Source organism: Zonotrichia albicollis, chromosome 9 (assembly GCF_047830755.1).
Source record: "Zonotrichia albicollis isolate bZonAlb1 chromosome 9, bZonAlb1.hap1, whole genome shotgun sequence".
In the NCBI taxonomy this organism is placed as follows: Eukaryota; Metazoa; Chordata; class Aves; order Passeriformes; family Passerellidae; genus Zonotrichia; species Zonotrichia albicollis.
The window spans coordinates 37685435-37712196 of record NC_133827.1 but is presented as its reverse complement, the minus strand read 5'-3'; the positions used below and the strand labels follow the sequence as shown (position 1 = coordinate 37712196).

The 26762-nt window shown below is 44.2% G+C and overlaps 1 protein-coding gene across 1 annotated transcript in view; it reads left to right on the top strand.

Annotated features, from left to right (window-relative positions):
* Positions 1-1770: 1770 nt before the first annotated feature.
* The window catches only part of FNDC3B (fibronectin type III domain containing 3B), a 184442-nt gene continuing 159450 nt past the window's right edge, over positions 1771-26762 (top strand). The window contains exon 1 of the mRNA XM_074547428.1: positions 1771-2232. The gene's annotated coding sequence lies outside the window, so the exon portion shown is untranslated. The remainder of the gene's footprint in view (positions 2233-26762) is intronic.

Genomic DNA, 26762 nt, shown 5'->3' with positions numbered 1-26762 from the left:
AGACTGGAGATGTCCCCGTTCCTGAGGACCCTGTTTTGAGTTTCTGGATATGGACCAGACTTTTAGATAGATAGAAAAGCTACAAATCAGTCCTATGGTTCCATTTCTTTCCTCTTCTTTATTTCTTTTCATTTTGCTTTCTGCAGGTTTATTTACTCTTCAATTTAAATTTTATCTTTTTTTCATCCTTTTTCAACTCATGTCAGTGATTTTTTCCCTTCTAAACCAATGCCTTCACTGTCCCTTCTCTCTCTCTTTTTTTTTCCCCCCCAAAACTGTCTACAAGATGAAGTAAAGTCTTTACCACCCCAGTAAATAATTAATTTCATCTGGTCTGTAACTCTATCCAGGACCATCAAAAAGTTTGCATGTTTTGGGTCAATAATAAAACAAAACATTTTTCTACTTTTAGATTTTATGCATTACAAAAGTTTTTGCAATTAACAACGAACAATACTTAGTGCTGGCTGACCATTCCACAATGAAAAATCTTTCCCATGGGAAAATTGCCTATTTGTTATTTTCGTAGGAATTATCTATTTCAGATAACTTTATTTTCATTTTTCTGGGTTTTAGTCATGTGCAAAAAAGCCCAAAACCCAGCCTATTTGGCCATGATGCTTTTACTCAGCCTTGATGCCAAACTGATTTTTCTTTAGTGTGTTTCAGCAAGAAGCAGAACATCAAGGAGTCCTATGGGAAAAATGTTTGTGTTGCTATTTTAATGCAAGCTGAAGAAAATACACCTGGGCTGCCTCAGACTCCAGAGGGTTTTTCAGTTTTTGAAAGGAAACCTTGCTCTGGTGGATAAAGTGGATCAATCATTGATAAAAGTTGTTGGGAAAAGTAACAGTGAAGAGTACAGTGATGGAGAGAAGGCAGAGCACAGGACGTGTGGGCGATGAGCTCCTGCAGAGGAAGGTTGGCTTCCCCAAGGACCATGGTTAAATCAAAAGACCCTTCATAGCACAGCTGTGATCTGTGGTGGGGGTAAGGCCAAGTCCTATTTTAAGCTTTTCATATAACCAGATTACAGCTCCAGTCATGACTCCCCCATGGCCTGGATGCAGTGCTGGGAAGTGAATGACCACCACAGCCCCTCCTCAGGGCTCTCTTCCAGAGCCAGGGCATAAACTGTTCTTTAGGGCTGCACAATTTAATAAGTCAGAGCCTTTAGCCCTGAAAACATTGCCTAGAATTTTTCCTCCTGGCTCCCAGCTGATGGAAATGTAGGAATGACCACACTGATGGGAGCACAGGCCTTGGCATTGCAGCAACCTGCAGCGGGCACCAAGGGGAGGACACGGATGGGGACATGCACTGATCGCAGCCTGGAACTGCTTGGGCAAAGGGCTGCCTTGTCAGAAATGGCATTTTGGTGACAAGTTTCCAACATCCATCATAATCACACACCCCTGAGAGGGCTGGGTGGACAGGAGGCTCCATGGGTGATGTGTGATCTAAGGGTGATATCTGGCAGTAAGTGAAGGGTCTACAAAACATATCTTATGAGGAACAGCATAAGATGTTTAATATGGAGAAGAAGAGGGTCAGGTGAGAGCTCATCCCTCTCTACAAGTCCCTGAAAGGAGATTGTAGCTAGCCGGGGGATGCTCTCTTCTCCCGCACTTGCAGTGAGAGGAAAACAGCCTAAAGCTGGGATAGGGGAGATTCGGATTAGACATTAGAAACAAATGTTTTACTTTTAGGGTGGTCTGACACTGAAACGGATGGAGGTGGAGTCACTACCGCTGGAGGTGTTAAAGAGGCGTTTGGACCTGCCGCTGGGCGATGCTGTTCAGGGGTTATAGCGGTGCTGCTGGCCGGGCGGCAGGACCGGCTCATCTTCAGCCCTGACGATTCTCTAACTCTATTATTCCGCGGTTCCAAGGAACGACGGGCGGATCGCGGCGGGCGGACGAGGCGGAACGGGAACGCGAACCGGAGCGGCTGGGGCCGAAGGGGCCGGGTGCCGTGCCCGCCCCGTGCCCGCCCCTCACGGAGCGCCCGCCCCGGCGGCGCTGGGCGGGGCGGCAGCGGGGCTGGCCGGCGTCCCACGCCCGCCTCGGCCGCCTTTTCGGCGGGAGCCGCTACTCCAGAGTGCGCGGTAGCGTGGGCCGGCCGGGGCCCCATGTGGTGCCGACATCACTGACATGGCGGAATCCCCGCCGAGCCCTCCCGGCACTCGCTCCAGCTAACCGGGACTCGCCGCCCCGCACCGCCCTCCCGCAGGTAAGGACGCGGCGGCGCTGCGGGCGAACGGGTGCCGGGCGGGGAGCCCCGCGGCTCCGCTGCGCTCCGAGCGCCGGGCAGCCGCGTCCTCCGCCCCGCGGCGCCTCTCCGGGTCCCGGCTCTTTTGTTCGGCGGCGGGACGCGGCCGCACTCGGTGGAAAGTTTCTCTGCCCGCCCCGCCGGCTCCGTCCGCCGCGGGGAGCGCCCGGCGGGCGGGCGGGCGGGAGCGGCCGCGCTCGGGGCTGGCGGCGGGACGGGCGCTCCAGCACCGCCCGGCTGTCCCTGGGGGCGGCCGGCCCGGCTGCTGTCATCGCCACCGCCCTCCCCGCCCGCTGCGGCTCCCGGAGGAGAAGTGCGGGAGCGGTCGGGGCCGGCGGGGGCCGCGGGCACCGCGGTGTGTGCGGGGCGCCCCCCGAGCCGCGCCCCGCTCCGCAGCCCCCTGCCCGGCCGGGGCTGCGGGCAGGTGGAGGAACCGGGCGCTCCTCCGCCTCCAGAACGTCGGGATCCAGAGGGCATGTTGGAGAAAAAGCTGGAGAAAGGCGCGACCGTCTTCTCTTGGCCCCGTCCTCCCCGCCGGGCTCCTGGCAGAGGCGGCTTGGGGAAGGAAAGCCCTGGAAACTTTTTATTTTTGCTTGCCAGACACCTTTTTAAAATGGCATGCGACCAGCAGACGGAGTAAAAAAGAACAACCCTTTTTAAAAGCTTAACCTCTCTTAGGTTAAGACCACAGCTGCATCCCCCCCTTCTCGGTTCTCAGAAATGTTCTATTTAAATAAGGTTTTGGCGGAGGTAGTGCGGCTTGGAGTTAAATGTAACGAACCATTTATCCCATCTATATTTGTAGAATAGATGGCGCGGGGCAAGCCTTCCTCTCTCCATATTAGTAATTTTGTATTTCATTTGCATTTCTTTGTGTCCTTTGAGTGTATAAAAGTACTGGCCTTAAAGGGGTAGTTACCCCATCACAGGGTGGGGTGGGGGGGAGCTGAGATATGTGGAGATTAGAGTTCCTTGTTGGTGTATTTAATTGTGGATTTTTCTGTTTGCTGTTCGGACTCCGTGCTGGGTCTGTGAGAACAGGATTCGCATATCCCAGTTACCTGTGCCCTAACCACAGCTGCTGTATCCCTTAACCGCTTACCCTGCAGAACACAGTACGTTCCTGAAAGGTGCCAAACCAGTCTAACTCGAGTTTAACAATGTGCTGGGTAATGGCATTTCAAACTTCCACAGATTTTTAAGCGTAGACCACTATTTCTCAACCTTTTTTTTTTTTTTTTTTTTTTTTAGCAGAGCTTGCTTATAAAGAGTTTAGGAGTGCCAGGCCTGGCAGTGCCTGTCCTGGTCCGGGTCTGCGCTTTGTTCTGATGGGGAGCGGCCGGTCTGGACACGGATGACACAATGTGTGCTTGGCTGGGAATCCAGATAAAGGCCTGGCTTCCTTGAACCTCAGGAATGGCCGAGGGCTCCTCCTGAGTGGAAGCATCTTGCTCTTTTTGCCCCGTTCACCTACGGCCCGTGTGTCTTTCTCAGCAGTCGCTGCCGGTGCTACCAGTAAGAAAATGATTCTTGGCCGAATTCCCGGGGTCATTTCGGGTCTCGCACAGAAGCGGTCTGTTAGTGCTTTTCTCTTAATCTTCGGCACTTCTGTGGTTCCCTCTCGTTAATTTCAAAGCTGTTGTGATTTGTGGTTGTGTTGGGACCCTGCTGTGGCAGAAACGTCTGCTGCCCCAGAAGTATCGTGTATTGTTCTTCCCAGTTCAGTATCTTTTAGCTACTTTATGCTTATAATGTAGCTCAGAGATGAGTCTGTGTGGAAGGTGATGTATTTTACTTATTTTTTTTCTTTTCTAAAATTTTGTGCCTTTGGGACTCATCTGGTTTGGGTTTGAGGTCGCTGCTGGGACAGCAACGAGAGGGTTTTTTCATACTGTTAGCCTATAGTTGGCCAAAGGATAAGAAATGAAGGTAGCTAGCAGCCAAAATAAGCTGATATTCTGCTATAGCCAAGAAGCTCAGAGCTAACTCCATACTGCAAGTATTTTATCTTTAGTCTCAGAAAAGTTTGTAACTTTCAATCTGAAATGTGTTTATCCTGGCACTTTTTTTCCTATGTGTAGTATTCAGGGAACTAAAAGAAGTTTTCTCCATCATACCTATTTCTTAGCAGAGAATTTGTTTTTTTTTCCTCCTCACTTTATAGTTTTCTTCTGAGAAAGAGAAGCAGTTAAGAGCAGTCAGACTTCTGCAGTTCATAAATCTGTGCAAGAAAATATGTACAAATCATGCAGCAAACTTCTGCATGTGTGTGGTTGTATTCATGAACTTTCTAATAAGTATAATTGACTTTTTCCCTCAAAAATGTAAGTTGTCAAAATCAACATTTACAGTATGAATAAATGTTTGTAGCATGAGGATAAATGCCTGCTAAGCACATGTAATTAAATACAAGGCCCAGAGCCTGAAAACACCTGAATCAAACAAATTACTCTCCACAGTGCTTTTTTCTTCACTGTAGTCTGCCCCTTCCATCCAAAGAAAAGACATGGGGGGAGATGGGGTGGGGTGGCACTTTGGGACACACTGGGACAGCATCCTGTCACTCCACCAAGGCTGTTTGGTTTAAAGTCTGGAAATAGTGTCACTGGAATTGTTTTGAGCAACATGCCGCAAGTTATCGAAATTCCATTTGTTTGCAGCAGCCTTTGGTGTGCAGCAAATAAAATAAATAGCAGAAGAAGCCAGCAGAGCCCTGTGTAAATCTCAGCTGTGCAAAAGAACTGGCGAGACAAAGTTTCCCAAGCGTTGCCCCGAGGATTTGTGCCTCAGCGATTGTCTCCGCGCTGCTGAGTGGTGGAGGATCCTCTGGAAACAGCAGGATCAAAACTCGTGTTGTTTACGGCCAAGGTTTAGTGTCCCTGTGTGATCCGTCCCTGGAGATGGGAGGTATGTGGGAAGAGGGAAGTTCTTCAAACAAGGCGGTGGAAATAGGAGCCGCTGGATACACAGCGGTGAAAAGCCATCTACAGGCAGGAATGCTGGTGTGCCAGCGAGCAGATAACTCCAAACAGCTTCCAGTGGGGACGTGGTGCTTGGCGTTTTTATCAGTTTGTTCTAAGCACCTCTTTGCAAAATTAAAGTTGGAAGCCTGCTCGCTGTTGGATTCCAGGCTGCCAGGGAAAGAAAAAAAAAGGAAAAAAAGCACAAACTAATTAAATGTGATTTATTGTGGAATTTGCAACAGTGTTGGAGAGATGAGTTGCCTTTCAGAAATGCTGCTGTGGATGTTAAATCTGTGCTTTGCTCTGGATGAAAAATGACGGTGCTGTTGAGCAAGTGCACAAGAAAAACGTTGTCTGTGTTAAAGTCTGTTCTCGAGCAGGAATATTCCCTGGAGGTCCCAGGTAGTGCAGCCTGGAGCAAATCTTTGTGGTGCTTTTAATTGGGAAAAGGATGGGTTTCCTTGAGCTTAGAGGTTAAAATGCAGGGCTTCTCCAGTGACATGCTTTCTGTGTTTCATCTGAGGAATCCTTTGTTTACAAGTAAATTGTGGTGTTTGTTAGCAGATAACAGACAAAAAGCCAGCAGCATAAGAAACACTCTCTATTTGTTTTTCTAATGGTGACAGTTTATAATGGTGATATACTGAAAATTGCTGTGTGGATGCTCTGTTTAGTAAACTGCAGCTATGTATAGTGTTAGTTTTGTAATATGAAGCAATAAACAATTCCTAAGTAATGAAATACATATTTTATAATTTCTTTTTTCGAGAGGATGAAACTACAGCTAATACTAATATGTGGCATTTGCTTGTTCTGGCATCTGCTCCTCATTCTATAAGATACTCAGTGCAATGACAAGATGGATTCAGGAGAGGGGTTTCTGCTCTTGTGTTTTTGTTTATCTTGTTATTTTTTAGATTTAGAATAACTGAGAGCAAACACTTGAATTCTCTGGAGATGAAGGTGATAAGCCTGTCTGATTTTTCTGTTGTGTTAGTGTATTGCAATTCTATGGCAGCAATGCAAATGCCTTAAAACATGCTTGCATCCTGGTCTCTTATCATTGCTTTATACATTATTATGGACTTCTCTATTATTAGATCCTTGCAAAGGGCTCTAATAATAGAATGTGTGTATACATGTATTTAAACGTCTACTTCATGCTTCCAGGAATGCTTCATATGGAATGCCTTGGAAAGAGAGAAAGAAATTCCTTTCAAGAGGCTAATAAAAACTTCAATAAACAAGAATTTTAGATGACCCTTGCCACCCTCAGGGATGCTTGGGATGTTGTGGACAGATTTCCCCATGCTTTTAGTCTGGACTAGCAAAACCAGTCTGCTCTTAGTTTGTAGGTTCTCTGTGCAGCTGTGTCAATTTGACATGGTTGCTCCCTATCTTCCATCACCCACTAATAAAAAGCCAGTGTTTATTACCTATATCCCCATGTTATCTTTTGCCCCAAATATTTCTGCACAGTTCTTTAGTCAAACCTGGAACTGTAGTGAAGATGGAGTGATTATTTTGGACCTTGATAGCAGAAGCAGTGTGGGAGTACAGAGTTGTCCTGATTGTTTCAGGATGACCTTACCATTTTCCTTTAGTGTATGGTTAGTTAGCTGAAAGAATTAATTCCACTTTATAACTTGCCTTTGCTGTAGAAGTATGTCCCTATTCAATGACAATTCAGATAACATAAGTGACCTTATGCTTGCAGACACTTGAACTGATCTGGGTATGTTACTCAGTGCTACGTATTGCTCTGCTCCTCATTTATTTATTGATGTGGAATAATGCAGCAGAGAAAAAGGATGAAAGCATTTGTGGATAATGAGAGCACTGGGTAGGTTTCCTTCTGGTCAGGCTGTGTTTTTTGTGGACTCATGTGATGCCAGCTTGCAGAATGGAAAAAATTGCCTTCAGTGTCTTGTTACTAGCAAATGTGTGGCAACCAGAAGCATCACTTCATTAGAATGAATTGACAGAGCAGAAGAGACCCAGTGAGAACTGCAGAGTTTGTGGAATATTTTGGGGTCTGTAATGCCTGAATAGTGTGTGGGTTTTTTTTTTTTTTTCCTTTGTCTAGAAGTACTGATGGAAATGGTGAGTCTGAAAAGCAAAGGCACAGCTTTGGCTTGACTGACTCTGTCAAGGGTGTTGCTTTACTGGAGGACTCAGTATCTTGTCTTTCTTATGATGCTAAAGTATCAGGAATAATGCCTTATGTTGAAGTGGGAAAAGTTCCTCTTTCTGTGACAAGACAAGGCAAATTGGAATATACCATGTATCTGATTCTTCTAGGTGTATTTGAACTGGATGGAAGTTTGGGACCTAGTTGCATACATGTTTGTGTGTTACTCTGTTCTTGCAGCAGATGGTAACTGGTGTTTGGCTTTGAGGGGTGTGTTTGACTTGAACAGTTGTAATGTTGGTCTTGTTTTCACCAGTTCTTACTTCACTTTGCTTAGAACACACTCATGTCCTGTTCTTTTGTACTGCTCCAAAGCTCTGAGGAAATGGTTTTATAGGCTTGTTAGGAGATATATTTTTTTATTAACTATATTAAAAATTGAAAAAAGGGGTTGAAAATAAGCTGTACATTTTCCCCAAAACGTGTTAGTGATCCTCTGTTATACAGTCCTTTATTGAACTGTGGCTACCTTGGGAGGCATGACTTTTAAGGTGAAGAATTTTTTCCTATTTGGTTGCATTGTCTGAAGGATGGCAACACGTTTCTTGAGGGCTGATTTCCACTGAGTCATCCCCTGAGCAGGGCAGAGGGATGTTCAGCTGCTATCACATCTTCTGCTTTGGCAGGTTAACTAGGAAATTTGTTCTCAAAGCCTGCCTTGGGGAGGAGAGTGCAACAAGTCTTTATTTTCGAATGCTGGAAAGTGTTAGACGCTGTGGCAGCTCAAAGAAAAGCAAATGAAAGAAAAGAACCATTTCTTACTCTGGATTTTTGTGGAATTGGCTTCTGCTTTAGTGAGGTGGTTTTTTTTTTAATTCCAAGGTCTGCTTTTCTCAGTGTCCCACTTGCCCATCCTTTCTTGAACACACGTATTCATTAGCCACCTGTGATTCTTGATACTACAGTAGGGTTTTCCTTCTATTATCTCTCAGTATATTTTATATTCTGTTGGTTGCAAAGCTGTTAAAGGTGATCCTTAGCATGCAGTGAGGTTTTTTATGCTCCTGTGCTCTAAGCTGGAGGTTTGGGGTGCAGCATTTGGTCACAGGAGCAGCATCCTCTTGAGCCACCCATCTGATAATCCCAAGTCTGGGGAACTGGGCAGCTAGAGACACAATCCTGAATTTGGCACAGCGTTTGCTCTTAGCTGGCTTTTCTTGAACGCTTCAGATGTGGGTGAGGGAGGGGCAGCAGATCTGTGTTTGTGGTGGAACGCTGCGTTCCCTTCTGTGCTCTTCCCTTTGGGTTCGTGCGCTGGCTGTGACGCGTGGCCTCTGCGTGACATGTGGGACATGAGGAATGTGTCCATCCACGGTGCACTGGGGTGTGCCCAGCTCTGCAGCCCAGGTGGCAGTGTCCTGGCCCCAAGGTGCGTGCAGGTGACCCAGGAGGGCTGTGCTGTGTGGTCCTCATGTGCTTCATGGAGCTGAACTGGCCTGGTCTGACAGGACCACACGTGCTGCTCCTTGGATCACAGGTTGAGGCATTGATGATGGTACAGGTCCCAGCCAGCCATACAAGGAGGGAAGATCCATCTTCAAAGGCTGGTTCTGAGGAATGGGTCAGAAGTTTCCTGGCTTGGTTGGCAAGGGTGTTATTATAAGGCAGGAAATGAGGGATTGGTGTAGTGAGGTGGCCTTGTGTTTTGGCTGTCGTGTTTAACTCCTTCCACCACTTCCACCTCTGAAACTGCGCATGGTCTTTGGAGAACTTAGGCTTGGAGAGTAAGGCAGAAGCAGGACGAGCTGCAGAAAGTTGGTGGTGTTACGGAAAAGAGAAAGGGATGGTGAAAAAAAAAAAGCTAAATTCAGTATAAATCATAGTTAAGTGGTGCTTCACTATGTCTGTGTTGATATCTGAACATGTACATATGTTGTCTCCTTTTAAATGAGTGACCTTACGTGGCTTGGAGGAGCAGAAAAAATGTCACAGGGTCACAAATAATCCCCTGTAGAAATTGTGGAGTGAAACAACACTTACACTTCTGGATCAGTTGAAAATGATTCTCTAGCCAAAAGACTGACCCCTGCTCTCTGTGTGCACTGTGACCCTGCAGGCTGTCAGCTCTGCTCTGAAGAGTTCAACCTCCTTTTGTACTTGTAGGAAATGTATGTTGGATGTTCTGAGGATAAAGGGTTAATTTTATGGCATTTCAGGGTGTCAGTTTGTATGTTTATAAGTCAGTTTGTTTGACAGTCAATTTCTTTCTGTTCTATAATCAGAAGTTTGTTATTTAGGCTGCTGTAGGTACCTTCCTGGTCTGTAATACTGACAAAACACCCAGAATAAGCAGAACTGAAGCCTGGTTTTCTGGTACTTCTGTGTTTTGCTTGCACTTAAGCAGGTAGGTGGTTCATTCCCACGGTGTTTCCTTGTGTAACTTCCTATTTGTATGTTGTCCTTTTGGTTTATTTGTTACAAAGCTAAATTACATTAGAGTTCAGCAGGACCTCAAAACAACAACAGAAGTCAACAAAGAGAAACCTTAAAGGACCAAAGCAAAATGACTTTGTATTTCTGTGTGGTTAACTTAGATGTTGGTGAGGTAATAATGTCATGTTCAGGAGAAGAAATATCCTATGGATTACACCAGAGACCCAGTTAATGTCTTGTTGGATGTCTATTGTGGACTACTGGGCAGCACTCAGCTGTTTTCACCATGCTAGGAAGTTAAATAAAGTTCATTGAGAATTTTAGTACTAGATCATAGGCACCAGTGGTCTAGGGTCACACTCTTACCTGGTATTGAACATGCAGGTTACATTATTCTTAGCTGGCCATAACCAATGCACAAGAAATCTTATGGCTAAAGAGGAATTCTGAGATTTTTCCACAAAGCAAAAGTTCTGTAGAGTTTGATATAAAAGTGGAGAGAAGTGACTGAAAGGATAGATTTAGCTTAGATATTGGGAAGAAATCCTTTAATATGAGGATGGTGAGACTGGCACAGGTTGCCCAGAGGAGCTGTGGCTGCTCCATCCCTGGAAGTGTCCAAGGCCAGGCTGGACAGGGCTTGGAACACCCTGGGATTGTGGAAGGCATCCCTGCCTATGGCAGGGGATTGAAGCTACATGGTCTTTATGGTGCCTTTCAACCCAAACCATTCATGAGTCTGTGATCTGAGCCTTAATCCTTGTTCCTTGTGTGTCAGCTGGTGGTGAAATTAACTTGTTTCATTCTGCTCCGCACATGTTTATTTTTGCAGCTCCATATGCTGCTCTAACAGATCTTTATTATTGCTTGTTAAGTTCAGCGGTGCTTTTAGTGACTGCACAAAACATAAACATCCTCTGTGACTTCGTTAGGCATACAGTGCAAACTCTTTGTTGTCTTGAAGGCTGTTCCTCGGGTCAGTGAGCGCTGTGAGCGGCAGTCAGGGCACTGTACGCCCACGGCTGCGAGGAGATGAGGAACAGAACAGAACTGTCTTGTTACCCAATTTAAGTGTCTTCTCCCTGCGAGCTCTCGTGTGTGTGTGTGGTGTTTTATCTTTACCCTTTCCCCTCTGGGTTAGCAGGGCTGGACGTGCTCGTCCAGCTGTTCCAGCTGCCGTGTTCAGTGGGCAGGAAATGGTGATGTGGTGGAAATTAGGCAATTCTGCCGAGTGCAACCAAAAGGATCTCTGATCTCTTCCACTTCTGGCTTCTGGGTAAAACGAAAGAGTCAAGTCATTCAGATACTTCTGTAACCACAATCTGCAAGGAACGAGGTGGCTACACTTGAATTTTTATGTGCCTCTGAATAGGTTGCTTCAGTGGATGTGTGAGAGCTGCTATGTTACTGTAAAGGCAATATTTGTGGATCTAAAACTCTGAAGTTGGACATCAACGGTTTCACTTCCTTTTGGCATTTTGTGATCATTCAGTCAAACAGGATGATATTATGCCCTAAAATGCTGCTGTGAAAAGGTTTTTCAGTTTCTCAGAGCTTCTAGATTATTCCAGTCCTGCTCTTGCTAGCACATCTGAGTATCTTTCTGGTCTGTCTTACTAAATCCTAATTTCTCTATTTCCTTTTTCCTTTGTTAGGTTTTTCTAGACTACAGTGTATTGATTTCAGTGTGTGGGTTAGTGCAAGGGGAGGAAGGCGAGTGAAATGTGAGAATTGGGACAGAGAAAATAGGGATATGCCAAGACATGGAAAATAGTATTGACTGGATCAGTTTGTAAGTAGACCAAGTGTATTATTATTATTGGCCCTGCTATAATTAAGGTTCCGTGACGTTCTCTCTCGTTGAAGCACAAGGAAATACAGGAACACACTCTTAGGGGATTGAGTTGACTTGGGCAGTGATAAGAGCAGACCTGGCCAGCCTGGCCAGCCCAGGGCCGTGGTGGAGCTGCAGCTGCAGGGCTGTGGGCAGTGCTGGCTGGGATGAGGTGCAGCTCCCTGGCTCTGCTGGGCCACGTGGCAGCGGCAGATCTGTCCTTGCACTCGGGAGGGAAAAGCAAAGCCTTGGCCTGCTGCCTGGGCTAACCTCACACGGCAGGCAGAGGACTTGGGTTCGAGTTAGAAAGCGTATGGGGATGGCAGATTGGATCTGTCAGCTTCCCTCCTCTTCTGTCCTTGGAAGAGTTATTTTCCATTATTATGGATACATAGATTTTTATTTTTTTTTAAGTGTCCTGGCTCTGTGGAGCAAGTGAGATGTAACTGTGTTCTGCTAGCTCCCTGAAGGGTTCCCCCAGCATGGCTGGCTGGGCAGGAGGTTTCTCTCTGCTGAGGTCCTGCCTGTGCTCCCTGGACTGTTCCTCCTCCTGCTCCTATTGCCTGGCAAGTGCCAGACAATTTGAGGGAGCTGTATGCAAAGTGTAGGTGATTCGCATGAAGAAAACTTCCTTAAAATTTTCGACGAAGATTTGACTGGTTCTTCAGTTTGTGTTTTATGTTGGCTGCATACTGTAAAAGTATCACTGATTTACTATTTTTTCATATCCCTACTTTTCTCAGTAAAAGTTTTGCAATATTCGACTTGTGCATTTATGAAAGGATTTGGCAGATGGGAAGGGGAAGCAACAACTCTTCTCTCATCATACATAGAATACACAGTTGGAGAGAAGAAACCGATAAATACCTTTTTTATCTATTCTAGTATATTAGACAAAGGTTTTCTTTGTTTTTCTGCCAACAGCAGCTCTTCCTGACCTTTGTGATCAATATTAGCAGTGAAGTTTCTTTGAGCAGATGTGGAGACTTTGTTGTGCAACTGCTCAACCAGAGTGTGAACGTGGCCTGATAGTGGTTATACAGCCATGAAGAAAGGTATCCACCCAAGGGGGGAATCTTATTTTGCCTCTAATAGAGATGGGAAGGGAGATTAACAGTATTTTGCAAGTCCCTCTGGGATTTGTTTTGGAAAGTGTATGCTTTCTGATCACCTATGTTAGTGAAAGATGGGTAAATTGGAAGTGGTAGAGTTACAGGCGAGGGTTACAGGCATGACTGGAAGTGTGGAAAGCCTTTCTCGTAAGATGAGATGAAGAAATGTTTAACAGGAAAGAAGTTCCAATGAACTTTACTATCTCTAAATCCATCAGAGAGGTAAACATGGAATGCATACAGGACTGTTTAAGCCGAAAGCCAGTGCTGGCAGATGAACGTGTGGACACAAGATGTCAATAAATAAAAACTTATTCAGAATTTGATTGAGCAGCTTAGTCCAAACCCAGCCCAGCTATCTAAACAGGAGCCAATTCAGGGCATGCAGAAATACCTCAGTACTTTTAATGCACAGGGCTTAATGCAAGGCTATTAAAGAGTATGTGCCTGTGGTATTCCCATATATGAATAAAGACTGTACCAGTGGCAGATGGATTTCATGGGAGTGGGAGAACAGAGAACCTGGAATATAATCTGATGAAAGTACTGTGGGCATTCAGTGCAGCTGCAAAATTTATAAATCTAATCCTTATTTCTTAATGAACGGGCATTCAGCTTCAACTGGCAACTTCTTTTCAATTCTGCTTGCCCTTGAAGTTGTGCAGAGCTGTACAATACTGGTGCTGCAGCTCCAGTATGGCTGCAATCATGGTGGAATTTCGCTTTCATGTCCTGCTACTTTTACTGATAGAAGGTCCTGATGTAACATGGTTCCAGGAAAGGAGATGGGTGGCTTTCAAAAAGCTTTGAACATCAGGTCAAACAACAAAGGTGCTTTCCAGAAGTAGTGGATCACTTATCAAAGTGGAGAGGTTTGTATCCAAAACTTTACCAAGGATAATCTCTAGGAAAGAGTATGTTAATTCTTCAGATAATCACAGGCTTCAAAGCAAAATCAGAATGCAAGATAAACTTTTGTTTACACTTTGTCCTAGGAGGAAAAGAATGTAACAAGGTCAGGCTTATACAAATGTTAATTTAAATATTTTAAAATGCCTGAATTTGTGTGCTGGTAGAAGATGGAAGCTATACTGAAATACAAGATAAAAGCTTTTTATATAAGTGAAATCAGTGAACAAATGTGCAATGCCAGAGTAGAAATACTTTCAGTGATAAGGAAAGGAAAATTTAAATTTGGTCATCTGCAACTTCCCAAGTGGCTGTAAAAGCAGCAAATTGCTAGGTCTGCTTGCACCAGGACTCTGGAAAAGGAAAAAGCATGTAGAGAAGGTATTATCCAGCTAATTGCTTGGTAGCTACACTGAAATTTCTTGAATACTGGACCTATGGTTTCCCCTTTCCCAGCAGACATGCTTTTGTGTCAGAAGTTCATGTTTCTTTGGAGAGAGCAGGATGCAGTGAGTCCTGCAGACTTTCATCTGAGCCTTTTCCTCTGCAACAGGAGTCACAGACCTTGTTGGCAAAGGTGTCTTCTGTGATACAACTGAGATTTTTGTGTGGGGTGGAATTTTTTTTTGTTTTAGAGGCAGGTTTTACTTAAATATATTATCAACACTCTTATTTAAGCTTGTGATGTGCTTTTTCCGGAGCTGCTTGGGGGGTACAAGTTGTTTTAATTGTCTTTATGCTAATTCAGAAGAACTGGGAGCTTGTTTCCATCCATCAGCGCTGGAAAGTGAAACAAAAGCCAAGCAAACTTGCAGATGGTTGCAGGTCCTGGATCCCAGCCACTGCCCAATGGCTCTGTCTTTTGCTGCTTACAAAACACTGTGCTGGGTGTGGGAGCGTGGGCTTTGCCTTGCCTGTGCTGGGCTGTGAGTGTGGGCTTTGCCTTTGCCAGGAAGGTGAAGCGCTGAACGTTCCCCGTGGGGTCCCCAGCCTTTGGCCAGGGCTCCCTGCCAGCCACGTAAGGATTGCCTTGGGAGTTCTCCAGGCTTATAAAACACCCAGCTGTTGAACTTTCAGGAGTTGTGTGACTGGGCAGCTGGGAGCTCGGATGGGCTGGAGGATGAGCTGTATTTGACGGGGGAACAATGGTTTCACAAGCGCACACACGTACTCCCCTCACCCCCTTCTGGGGCCATGGGTGTGCACTATCTGAAATCCTGGTGCTAATTAAAAATCACAATGAGACAGTGCACTTAAAAGTGGCTTTTGTTGGTTTGTTTTGTTTTTTGTTGTTTTTTTTTTTTTTAATTTAAAACTTCTCTGACTGGGAACAGCATCTCACACCGCGGCCACTTGCGTTTGGTGCAAAATATGTTGGAGCTGGTTTTTATTGTTCCTGTGGGATTTCAGCCTACTGTGGCAAGGGAAAAGTTAACATGGGCAACAAGAACTAGCTTCCAGAGGGGAAAGTGCTGGTGGGAGGCCAGGAGCTGACTGGAAGAGCCTGGCTGGGAATGGGGCAGAGGGAGCATCCCCGGGCAGGTTGGCAGAGCCCAGAGCACAGCAGAAGTGATCAGTGGGGCTTTATTTAATGCTGGCTGGGTAGTATGGTTTAGTTTCAGTCTCACCCACAAACTGCTAAGCATTTCCTGATTAGGAAGGTCAATATGAAAAAACTTGCAGTGTAAAGCTGTAGTTTTTTTATGTGGACAGTCAAACAGATCGCATGAAGTGATAATTAGTGTTACTGGCCAGGGCACGCTGTCAATTTTAGTAGGAAATCATTAAATAAACACTAGTGAATAGCCAGTATGCTGGTTCTTCTTCCCTTGGAAGAGACCAGGGCACTAACAGAAGTGATGTGTTCCATTATCCCCATTTTGCAGCTGAGAAAACAAGACACAGAGGTGAAAATACTGGAGATACTTTGTTTGGGGCTTGTTTCAGTTGAGGCTGGACTAGAAATCTTACTAGTGCTCTGCACGTGTGTGGGGGTTTCCCTCCCCAAGGCTGCTCTTGAGGAGTGCCTGTGTGCAGTTCCTACCTCTGAAAGCCTCTCCCAGAGGAGGTTTCCTTGGCAAGAGAGCAAAAACTACTTGCCTTTTGCTCAGCACATTGTATTGTATCTGTAGGAAGCCTTTGTACAAAGCTGACTTGCCGTGGGTGGGGGGGGCAAGGACAGTTCCCTTACAAATGCCAACTTTGCAAACTAACACAATTGTCAGTAGGCAGTACAGCCTACACCTGGTTTAGTAAGGTTATAGTTCTTTTTTAGAAAGGATAAAGTTATCTTGGCTGACTTGTAATTTGTATTTCTGGTGGGTGCATGAAGTCATGTTGCCATAAGAGGAGGGAATACTACTCACTTCCCCTGGCTGATTCCATCTACTTCAGTAGCTAATCTTTGGATTTTCATTTCTAATGTTGTGCCCAATTCTGATTTGCCTGGCTCCTACTTCTGCTCCTGTTCTTTAATGTCCAGTCCTTGTTGGCTGGGGCTACATAAAAATGCCAACCCTTTGAGAGGGCTGCTGTGCCATGTGTTAGGCACTCGGTGTTATCAGCTCACAGATTAATCTGTGGTCACTTGGCTGGCCAGCTCTTGATCCATTGGAGATATTTCATGTTGATTGTGCAGAGTGAGCTCTTTTATCAGTGTTGTGTGGTACCAAGTCAGAGGCTGGTTCAAGAACACACATGTGCTCACACAGCTATCTCTCCAACCCGAGGTGTAATCTCGGCCGAGAGCGCACTTGGATTTGTTTGACAGGGTCTGTTTTATAGAGAATGACAATTCTGATTATGTTCCTATCTTTGCATTCCTTATCACTGGAATCCTTCATTGACTTTTGATTGTTTTATCTGAAAGCTGTGTCTTACTAATGGGATGTAATTGCACTGGGCAACCTGCTTCCCTCTCAGCTGCTGGTGCAGGGCTAACACAGTCTCTCTCTGCTGCATCCCTCTGCATCAGTGTGTCCTGTTGTTGGCAATAGGTCAAGCATTTCTTTAAAGGCTCCAATCAAAACTTAATTGAAACATTTTGGGGCTGACTTGCCCACTGGGGTAAGTCAACAAGTGCATTTTGTAGCTCTTCCAAATACCAAACAGAAGAATTCATTAAATTCTTTTCCCCTGCATCATTAGCCCTATTTTCACTTCTGTTTTGCAGTGGGGCTATGCTGCTATTGGAGTTCAGTCCTCCTTAGTTTATTTTAGAATGCAGCTCGTTTTCTGTTTTCTTGCAAGTCATGGTTATTTTTCTTTGTCTGACTTGTCTTGACTTCAGCCTTGGTTTCACTTAACCAAATTTTTGTACTACTTTCCCTGGCTATTCTTAGCTTCTCTCTTTTACCCTTTTTTATGCTGCATTACATTTTTGTCTTCTTACCATGGTATCAGGATTGGATTTTAGTTGAAGTGTCCCTCTTTCTCAAACAAGGGAATCAAAATTTTTCAAGTTGTCTTTTCTGGAAAAACAAAGAAGAGCTTACAGTTGTAGATAAAGTTTTTCGAGTCCGTTTTTCCCCTCAGTTCTCATCAGTTTTGGGGAATTAGCAGTTGTTGTTCTAAACCTAAACTGCATGTACTGACTCCAATTAATCTCCCTCTAATAACATTTGATTGCTGTGGCAACTCGGAAGTTCTCATGGGATGATTCTGACTGGCTCTGTGAAGATGAAACTTGCAGCTGTTGGGTATTGAGTGCACACAAGTCACAGGGACAATGAAACACTGAGGTTTTTTTCACACATCTCATATAGGTTGAGTGTGTATGGTGCAGGAAGTTTTGTTTGCTCTTGAGCTATGTTTGAATTCCCTTTGTGGTGTAAATCAAATAATTCTCTAAGTGCTGTCGTCAGTGGGGGAAGGAAATGGTTTCACAAGTGTTTGCTGTGCAGAACTTTGCGGAATAGTTCAAGTAGTTAAACAAAATGATACTAAGGAGCACTGAGGTTTGTGCTCCTTAGCTGAGGATATTAACGATATTAAGGAGGACTGAGGTGCTCCTCAGTGCTCTGCTATGTGTGTGTGGCAGCTTGCTCTGAGCTGTGCACATCCTTAGCAGGTGATGTGCCAGTTAAAAGAACCAGCTCAACCACCTGGTTTTCATTTAAATTACATGTTCTCCTTTTAGCTACCTGTCCCAAGAACTAATTTTCCCTCCTTTGAAGCTGTCTCTGCTCCTGTTTCTCATGTTTGAAGAGACGGGCTTGCACATTCCCTGTATGAAAGGGCATCAAGAAAGATCTTCCCTTTCTGCTCTCAACAGCTTGAGGCAGAGATCTGTGTTTTTTCATATTTACTCACTGCAAAGCAGGTTGCACTGGGTAGCAGCCTGGCTGTGACAGTGTGTGCAGCAGGAGCACATTGAGCCTGTAAAAAGGGACAAGGATTCATCTTGGCTTCTCCCATGGACAGGGCATCCCTGGCAGCCCCCATGGCCTGCATCTCCTGCTTTGTTTGAATTCTGCATTAACTCTGTGTGGTAAGAGTATCTCCTAATTACTCACTGCTAAAACTTGGTGTTTAATAGCTACTTAGAGGCAGAGCTTGGATGGGAAGAAAGAGTTTATAGATAAAAGTTGGTCATTGCTTGTTAATTAAAGTCTGTCTTTTCTCAGGGATAATTAGTGCAGCATTGGCAAGAGAGAAACAAAAGTTCAGACAGGACACAGCTGAGCTGTAATCTGCTTATGTTAGAGCCTGAAATAGCAAAGGGTGTGTTTGACTTGAAGTGCTTGTCCAGGGATCTTTTACCCCTGTCCTTATGGGGGAAGGGATAGCAAGCTTTGAAGTGCAGGCACAGCTTTAAAGCTGGAATTCCAAAGTATGAATGGATAACAGAAAGGTAACAGGTACCTTAGAGGTGTGTCTTGGATTCCAGGTGGTGGAAAGAAATACTGGATTATTGACATATCCTTTAATGTGCTGGTTGGAAATCTCAATGTCTCTCTACTGGGACACATCCAAAAAAAAAAAAAAAAAGCGTGCTGAGATCTGGAGCAACAATTAATGAGACGTGTTTGGTTTTTTCACCCGAGAATGTGGCTCTGGGTTGTGTTTCCCTCTGTGTGTGTGTGAGTGGAGGTTCTGCCCTTACAGCAGTGGCTCAGCTGGGCTGCCAGGGTCACCCACACCGGGGCTGCTGTGCCCTCACTGTCCCCTGTCACATCCTGGGGCTGGGCTTTGTCTGCCCAAGGCTGCCTGAAGGAGTGCAGTGTAGGCATGAGAGAGGGCTGGGATGCCAGACTGCAGATGGGAAGGTCTGTGTAATGCAGAAGGAATTCCAAGCATCTTTTTGGTTAATTCTGTTTTTTAGAGGACTGTTAATGTGGCTTGATGGGAACTTGCATGAGTGCAGCTTAGGGCTTCTTGAGTATTTCTAAAAATGGTTTTCTAAAGTCTCACTTAAAATTTCTTTAAATTGACTATTATTGTACTTAAGACAATTCAAAAAAGCCCAATCTTTTAACCCTTATTAATTTTCATTAAACTATTGATAATACCTTGGCAAATAATCTGACATTTAATCTATTTTACTCCTAATGAGAGAGACCCCTGAGTCCATCTGATTCAATTAAATTCATGCATTCCTACTCAATAACTGAATTTTACTGAACTTAGTATACTGTACTGAAAATGCCTTATTTTTAATAACAATTGCTTTGATTTTTATAAGGAAAGACATATTCCCATTGTATTTTCAAATGCTACAGCATTTCTCTGCAGAATGTGCTGGTGCTATTTCCAGGACACCTGGGACGATTTGGAATGCTAAGTGTTGTGATGGTGACATATAATTAAAACAACTAAAGCCAGCTTATCATAAGCAAACTTCAGAAATGTTCATTGTATTTGGCACTTAGTGTTGAAACTGAATTTGGACAAATGTCTGAGGGGACTTTATATCCTCTGAAATGCTCCATTACCTGTTTTGTTTCCCTCACTTTCCTACAGATGCTTGTTTTCTGTAGTGGTTGCTCAGGTTAGAACAAAAATGGGAATTTGACAGGCATGTAGGTGGCCTTTTTCTCTGATGCATATCAGCAGAGCTTCATTGTTTTCAAGATATTTATCCCTAAAACACTTAATGTTTCTAAGCTGTTCAAGTTGTCAGTGATCTGATCAGCTTGGATGGCTCGTGTTCAGATTGTACAGTCATGACTGAGAATGTCAGTGCTGGAGTGTGTTTGAGTGGCAAAGAAATGCAGTAATGGGGATGAAGGTTTTGAAAGAAATTATCCCCTGATGAATTATTACCTGTCCAATTTCTCAAGAGGCTTAATGACTTTGCAGATTGAGATGCAGCTGTGAGAGTAAATGCTGAGTATACAGGAGAGTATAGAATTTCTGTTGGTATTGGAGAAAACCTCAAAAAGCTTTCTTTTTTGATATAATGTCTTCAAATGAATTGTGTTGCATGACATTGTCTTGAAGGAGGCTTTGAATCTTGGGAATTTGGTTCAAGTTTGTCATTTAACTTCAATGGACTAAAAAGATTTCAGTGAAATTCACTGGAAAGACTTTAACCATTTTGTTACTTTCCTAACTTTTTCTCTTCAGTTTTACTCAGCAGTGGTGCGTAGTTGGATTGTTTAGATTAAATTAGCAAATGGCATGGTTTTTTTATAGGTCTGTAGTGTGTTGTACACTTGAACTGAAGTTATATAATTAGATACTTCATTTTGCTTCCATTCTACATCTTTTAGCTAATTAGCTACTTGGGTTGCCTTATTTTGCATTATGTTGTTTTGATTTGATTAAGTACACTTCTCTAAGGGTACAGAATTAAGAACATACTAATTGCACAACGATTTTGGCATGTGTAGGTTGCCTCAGTGTCACCTAAGGACAAAGATTTCTCTGCTTACATAGTTGGCTCTATTCTTTTTGTGCCCCGTGGGCAGATGTGTCAGAGCAGACACTGTGCTCTCCAAAATCCCTTCCTTGCTCCTGCAGTCTAGTCAGAGCTTGTTGGCAGTGTCTAATGCAGCTACTTGCCCTTGGAAATGTCTTGATTTCAGCTTTTAAATGTTCAGACCCACTAGTTTGGTGAAGTTTGGAGGGTTGGTGGTGGGATGGAAAGGTGATCTCAGAGCAGAGACCCAAAGGTGGTGTGAACACAACACTGTGAGTTGTGCCTGGAGAGGCCAACAAGCTTCACCTGTCATGAGGTGGAAGGGCAGTTGTGATGCTCTCTGCTGGCTGGGAGTAAATTCTGATTGTGGGCATTGCTGGGACTACAAAACATTTGAGTACAATATTTCTAGAAGCAAGTTTCCCCCAGGCACTGAGTGTTCCGGAATAAACATGACTTTATTATAAAGTGCTTGCTCTGTGCTTGTGAGCGGATCAAGACGTCCTTTTTTTGCATTTTACTTTGAACATCAGTTATTGATGTGAGGCACCGAGTAGGCTCTAACCTGTGCCAGCTAACAAGGGGAAGCCAACAGAAATGAGAAACATTACAATTAAACTTTTGTTGCTGCAGTGCTGACTGAAGCCTGAGTGTGTCCAAGCATGTGGTGTTCAGACAACATACATATTTCTCTCTGTGGAACTGCTTTTCAAAGGAAATACTTGCTCTTATGAAAACTCTGGCCATAGTCAAGTAAATATCTTTAGGTGTGCTCTGCCACAAGAAGAGGTGCAGGTGGTATCTCTTGTGAAAGTCATGATTTCTCTCTTCTACCCCATGTTGCTGTTTAAAACTTTAATTGTATATTTATATTTGGTCTCAGTTAGTCAAACTCCCTTGAATATACTAATACCTGTGTCCAGGTATATAATGGGCAGTGTTGCTGGATGTTGTGGTGGTCACTGGGTGTGGAGTTGAGCGTTGCCCCAAGACAGAGTTAGGAGAGTCAGTACCTCCGTGTCCATGTGCTGACACCAGGGCCAGTGCACAGGGACCTTCCCCTGGAATGGATCTCCTCTACCCATGAACTTGTCAGATGTTGCAAGTGTAATTAATTGGAGGGAGAATATCCTTTGGCTAAGGCTGTATTAGGACATTCCAAGAAGTTCATAGTTTTTGGCATTATAAAAATGGTAGCTGGCTTTGAGGTCTTCTCCAGGAGCATTAGCCTCTTGTTGTCTCCAGTAAAACCACAGTGATTTGGTGTTCTTGTAAAGAAAAGATATTTGAATAGAGACTAGGGAAGATGTAAAGAGTAAGCGTGTTTTATTACTGAGGCTAGATTTGGATGCCTGCTAAAAGAATAAGTGGCACGTAAAAACTTTTAGAGAAATTTAGAAAGGTCCAAATGTCATGGCTGCAGTTTTGTGCTGTCAGAATTAGTGCTTTTATTTCTTGAAATGCTTTCTCTTTTTTTCCCTGTGGAACAGATGCCCTCATTCCCGAGTTGGCAGCCTTGGCTCTACCTCAGCTGCTCCTTTGCATTTAGCTTTGGATGTTGCCTGTTCCCTTCATAGGAAGGGACAGAAAGCTACTGAAGTGTCAGAGTCCCTTAAAGAGATTGAATCCTGATTTAGTGGGTGTTTGTAAGGATTTTTATGCCTTTGATTATGAGATGTGAGCTGCTGACTACTGCGAAGATGTTAGATGTGAATCCTCAACTTTGATATTGTTTCATGGAGCTTACAGGTGGTCGGGTAGGGAAGAGTTGCTCAGCAGGTCATGGCGTCATTTTCCCCAGTATCTATGTTGTGTAATTTAGGTGACTTCATTAAAAAGTTTGGGATTTCTGTACAGTTGCTGTTGCCCACAGAAGCCCAGTTAACAATGTGTTTGTTGGGCCCCTAACTGGTCTCATGGGGATGCCAGTTTAGGGGTGGGATGCTTGAAAAGCTGTCAAACCTTCATTTACAACAACCTGACCCATTCCAGTGGGTGAATTAGCTCTATAACAGGACAGTGGTGGAGCTCCCCAGCATGAACTGGATCCTTGCTGCTCGTCCCAGCTCTCCTGGTGCCTGTGCTGCTGGCAGCTGCCTGCCACAACTGGGATCTGGCTCTGGAAGTGGGACAGGATGTTTGCTTTTGTGGAGTGCAGTTGTTGAGGAAATTAAACGAGGGGATCTCTGAAAGGGCAAGCCACCTACATCAGATTAGGCCATTAAGATGAGGGTTGTGGGCATACTTTAAAGCACCTTATCAGGAGACTTTGGGGAGGATGTGCTGCTGATAGCCAGCGGTGCTTGGAAAGCTGCATTACATCACATCTCTTTGGGGCTGAGTACACAGAAAAGGGAAATCTTGAAGAATTCTGAAGGAGCTGGTCTCTCCAAAGCTGTGATGCAGGAATCCTGGGGGGAAATGCAGGGGGAGGCCCTTCCTGGCCACCCCAAGGCGTTGCACAGGCTCTCGCATGCCGGCAGCTGGCCTGGGCAGTGGCAGAGCAGGAGGAATGCGCAACATTTCAAGTGTCATAAAGCTGGATATCCTTTGCTCAGGATATTTCCTGTCCTCAAGAATTTATTTTTCAACAATATTATTGCCAGAAAATCCACAAAATGGAAGTAGGGGAGGGAAACTTGTATACTGCAGAAGATGAGCTCCTAATTTTCCCATTTAAAGTGAAGAGATAAGCTTTGGATAACAGAAAAACACACACTCCTTATGTAGTGGTAAACCACCAGCATGCCCAGTTGCACATGGAATATTCAGTGAATTCTGTTTATTGCTGTCAACAATGTACAGCAATTCACCACTAGTTCCTTATAAAAAGGAGACTTTTGAACACTTGATGAAAATTGTATCTAATCCCACAGAGGGCTGAGCCTTGGGACAGGGACAGCCAGAGCAAAGCTCTCCCCACTGACTTCCACCAGGCTCTGTTGCATATTTTACCTTTGCGTTGGTTAATGAATTAAAGCCTAAATCATAAGGCAGGATTGAATTGGTGATCTGTGATATGGTTAATCCCACAGTGAAAGTAAAGTGTGTTTAGCACTGCTGCCACGGCTCCCCCATTGATGGCGGGGCCGGAGCAGCAGAGAAGTGCTTGTGGCTTCCTGCTAGGAAAATACCTTTGTGAGGCTGTTTGTATATGCTTCCTTCTGTAAACTACAGATAGAATTCACTCGATCCCATGAATGTGGCTGTGTGTTCTGGGGTAGCTGTTGTGAACAAAGACCTTCAGCTACTAAATACAATGAGAATTTATTGTTTACCGTCTATTTTCCTGTTTGTGTTTCTAGCAACGAGTATTTTCATAAAGGATTCATTTTCCTGTAAGTTTCTCGAACTTAGCAACGTGTATTTGGCAATTCAGTAAAATTTGTGGGAGGAAGGCAGTGTAATGAAGAGGTGAGGCATTAGTGAAGTACCCTGTTCCTATCTTCCCCGTGCTAATAAAAAGAGAAAAGAATTTTGTAAGTGTGTGGCATTCTTAAGGTTTATAGCTGGAATTTGGTTTTGGAAACATGAGGATTATGGTGTGTGTTAAATTTAACCCATTCTCCCTGCACTCCTAGCACCCAAGAGAAGGTTTAAAGAAAACTGAATTTATACCATGCTGAGGTTGCACTTTTTGAGGCCGGAGCAACGTGTTATAACAGAAATCCAAGTTGATGAGAACGTTTTAGTCGTGATGCAAAAATGATCTGGAATCCTTGGTATGTGCCAGTGGCAGGAGCTGTGCTCCCTGGAACGCCTGTGAGGCTCTGGCATGCGGGCGTGCTGGGAGTCAGGGCTCAAGGACACCCTGGCAGCCCCACGGGATTTGGTACCAGGTTAAATCCAGGGAAAAAGGGAGGGAGAATTCGAGATTTTTCTCGGCTGCTTTAGTAGTTCTTTGAACTTGCTTATTTCTGAGCGCGGCTTAAAGCATTCCAAGGGTCTTAGGATAAATGAGGTATTTGTACCATTATGTAGATGAAGGTGTATATGTATGTGCCTTGTGATTGTGAGGTGATAGCAAACTGCTGTGATTAGGTATGGGAAGAGCAGCACCCTGAATGAAGCCCACAGGAGATAAAATTGCCAAGGGAAGCTGGAAAAGTAGTTACCAGATTTATTGCATTGATGGAGAGTGGCCTGACACCATTGTACTGAACAGAACCCACCTTGATTTGGTGTTGGTTCCACTGGAGATACTGAGTTTGGAACCGGCTGGGATTTCTGTGCACCTGTTCTGCATGTTCATATCTTCTTGCCACTGATTAGGTTTCTTGAATTCACACTTTAAAAAATCTTTGTGATCTCTACCTTGCGTTGACTATGTACTGTACTGATTTTAACATAAGTGCCTAAAATAAAGACTTTATCCTTTGTCTGGCGTAGCTATTTCTATTTGGGATGGGGAGCTGACTTGCTGTAGTTCTACATTACCAGTTTGCCAGTGACTGAGTAACTTGATGACAAATGTAGATCCCTGTTACAGTATCAGTTTCAGGTCTGACAGCTGGTGTATAATGTTTTACTGCACTACATTTTTTTTCCTGTACTGATTCTTCCTAGAGGGAATGGTGCCTTCTGAGAGTGAAATTCCGGTCTGTTATCTGGTCTGAAAATCCTACTGGCTCATCAGCAGAGTATCTGTGATGTTAGATACCTCCACATTTCTGCATTTTTTGAAATCAGCTTTCTGTTAATCTTCAGGAATTCTTAATCCTCAGTGATGCTTCAGTATTAATGCTGTAAGCAGAATGCAGTCAGGGATTGTACAACTGCCTTTTCTTTGTTTATTATTAGCCTAAGTACTCTGTCTACAGGTAGGAGGCTCAACCCACTACTGTTTGTCATAAGAAGTAAATTACTAGTAACAGACTGACTTTCCTTAATTTGATCAGTTCAAGAAGTGTTCAAAAAAAGCCTTGAAGACTAATGTACCTTGACATGTTCTTAATAATAAACATGTTACAATCTGCTCAATTTAGATTAATATGGGTAGCTCATCTGTTAGTTCAGACCAAGTACTCTTTCGAGATTTCTGTACCACTAATGTATATCCATGAGAAGAGGGGAAAATCAGAGCATCTCTTCAGCTTCAGATTTAAAGACAAAAGTTGCAACAAGTTGAGGTTCTGATGGAAATAATAATAAATCTTGTTCTGCACTTCCTTGAATAGAGAAGATGCTGAGGGTAAAGCCGCTGGTAGTTGTGCTGAATTTCACAGCGCTAACTTGTGAGTATTTAAAGCTGTGGTGCACAGTGATGACTTTGTGCAGAGCTGTAGCACTGACTTGGATGTGCTGTGCTCTGGCAGGCTCCGTGAGCTGTGAGGTACCTCTGGCACCTGTGGGATGCTGAGGGGCAATCTGTGATTTGGATTGTTCATAGCAGGGCTTGATGCAGCAGCACCTGGGAACACAGAGTGAGATTAGAGAAGAATCAAGCTGTTGATGTTGCATCTGTGGTGATGGGAAAAAATAGTCCAGATTCATTAAGGATGAGGGAATTTCCTTAGCACTGGGAGGAGGATGAGGCACTGAACAGGTGTTTGGTATTGTGGGTTTCTCTGTAGCATGCACCTCTGCTCATGTTCTCACCAGCTGGTTAAGCCTCCCCTGAACACCCAGGCTGCTCTTCTGTACCAACCTGGAGGTATGATTAGGGACTAGAGAGAAATGGGAGGAGGAATATGCTCATATGAGAGCGTGAGTGGGAGTGCATTTTTTTTTCACAGGTCTATTACTTTTGGGAATATTTATAAAAATTATTGTATGGACGTGTCATCTTCCTCCCCTGCCCCAAGAGTAATATGCCATGGTGTAGGTAGAGAATAATATCAGTTTCTTATTTTTTGAACCAGATATTGACATGTTAAATGATAAAGTGTCCTCCCCTTAGAAACTGGGGAACAAATGTAATCTGCTTGAATCTCTGGACCTGTGAAGCCTTCAGCTGGGAGAACAACTGGTGTTAATGGGTAGGTGTTTGCCACTGATTAACTGTGTACTGTATTGTTAAGGTGGGTATCTGTGTGGGCTCTGTGCTGCCAAAATGTGACTGAACTGGGTCAGAATGTAAATATTAAAGAGCTGAGATTGTGCCGTACTTTCGGTGATAACACCTGGGTGTTCCAGCTTATTCACACAAACTGAATATGCCTCCACAGAGCTCCCTGGGAGTAAAATCTTGTTGGGTCATGTGTCAGTTATATCATTCAGGTAAAATTGAGCACAACTAAATTTGACT